The sequence below is a fragment of the Macrotis lagotis genome, chromosome 3 (genome assembly GCF_037893015.1).
Source record: "Macrotis lagotis isolate mMagLag1 chromosome 3, bilby.v1.9.chrom.fasta, whole genome shotgun sequence".
NCBI lineage: Eukaryota > Metazoa > Chordata > Mammalia > Peramelemorphia > Peramelidae > Macrotis > Macrotis lagotis.
In genome coordinates this window covers 145,640,567-145,642,471 of record NC_133660.1, presented here as the reverse complement: position 1 = coordinate 145,642,471, position 1,905 = coordinate 145,640,567, and the positions used below count along the sequence as shown (strand labels likewise).

The 1,905-nt window shown below is 36.9% G+C and overlaps 1 pseudogene; it reads left to right on the top strand.

The window, feature by feature from the left end:
• The first annotated feature begins 975 nt into the window (after positions 1-975).
• Positions 976-1,579, top strand: LOC141516274 (uncharacterized; annotated as a pseudogene).
• The last annotated feature ends 326 nt before the right edge of the window (positions 1,580-1,905 follow it).

Below are 1,905 nucleotides of genomic sequence, written 5' to 3'. Positions count from 1 at the left end.
AATATTTCCTAATTATTGTTGTAATTTCCTCTTCATTGGTGTTGTACTCACTCTTTTCATTTTTGAAGCTGGTAACTTGGTTTTCTGTTTTCTTTCTTTAATCCAATTAATCAAAGATTTATGTATTTTATTGATTTTTCATAAAACCAGTTCTTACTTTTGTTTATTAATTCAAAAGTTTTCTTATTTTCAATTTTATTGATCTCTCCTTCGATTTTCAGAATTTCTAATTTGGTATTTAATTAGGGATTTTTAATTTGATTTTTTTCCAGCTTTTTTAGTTGCATGTCCAATTCAATGATGTCTTCTTTCTCTACTTTATTCATGTAAGCATTTAGTGATAACATTTCCCCTAAGAACTGCTTTGGCTGCATCCTATAAGTTTTTATATGTTATTACATTCCTTTTGTTCTCTTTGATAAGATTATTGATTGTTTCTATGACCTGTTTAAACCACTTATTCTTTAAGATTTGATTATTAAGTTTCCAATGAAGTTTTAGTCTACCTTAACATGAGCTTTTATTTCATGCAATTTTTTATTGCATTATAATTAAAAAGGATGTATTTAATATTTCTGCCTTTCTGCATTTGATTGTGATGTTTGTATGCCTGGCTATATCAACAGTTTTTGTATAAGTGTCATTTACCACTGATGATAAAACTATATTCCTTCCTATTCCCATTTGATTTTCTCCAGAGGACTATCATATTTAACTTTTCTAAAATTCTATTCACTTCCTTAACTTCTTTCTTGTTTATTTTGTGTTTGGATTTATCTAGTTTTGAGAGGAGGAGATTACGGTTTCTATAGTGTTGCTTTTTATTTCTTCTTGTAATTCACTTAACTCCTCCTCTAGGAATTTGGATACCATACCACTTGGTGCATATATGTTTAATAATGATCACTTCTCTTTTCTATCTTTCACGCTCTTCTGGTCAGTGGAGTGCCTGATAGCGCAGGCTGTGGTGTGAAGATGGCCAAGTCTAAGAATCATACCACCCACAATCAATCATGAAAGTGGCACAGAAATGGCATCAAGAAACCTAGGTCACAGAGATACAAGTCTCTGAAAGGGGTTGATCCCAAGTTTCTGAGAAATGTGCACTTTGCCAAGAAACACAACAAGAAAGGATTGAAGAAGATGCAGGCCAACAATGCTAAAGCCATCCAGGCCTGAGAAGAGGCTATCAAGGCCCTGAGCACCAAGGCTTCCAAGGCCAAGCATCTCAGGTCCAAGATCCCCAAGGCCAGTGCCCGGCATGCTGGTCACAATGTGGCCACCATGTGTCCAGGCTCTAGGGTCGGCATCAAACATCCAGGCCCCAGGATCACTAAATCTGACTCTAAGGTTGCCAGAACCACTGACCCTAAGGCTGCCAAGTCCACTGACCCCAAGACTGCCAAACCCACTGACCCCAAGGCTGCCAAACCCACTGACAAGGCCAGTAAGCCTGATTCCAAGGCCTCCAAGTCTGTCACCAAGGTCGCCAAGTCTGATGCTAAGGTCTGCTAAGCCTGCTGAGTCCAAACCCAAAGATGCTGGGGGTAAAACAGCTAGTCCTAAAACTTCAAAATAGATGCTTCAGGACCAAAGACTTGTTTAAATCCAAAACCACTCTTCCCCCCCACCCCCGGGAGGAGATGATTATTTACTATTTTGTACAAATAAAGGAATGATAAGTCATAAAAAATGATATTACTTCATTGCCTATGGTACCATTTAGCAAGATGTAGTTTCCTTTGATATGATATCTCTTTTAATTAGATGTTTTTGCTTTTGCTTGTCTGAGATCATGATTGCTATCCCTGCTTTTTTTACTTCAACTGAAGCATAATACAATTTTGTTCCATCATTTTACTTTTACCCTGTGTACATTTCTCTGCTTCAAATATGTTTCTTATA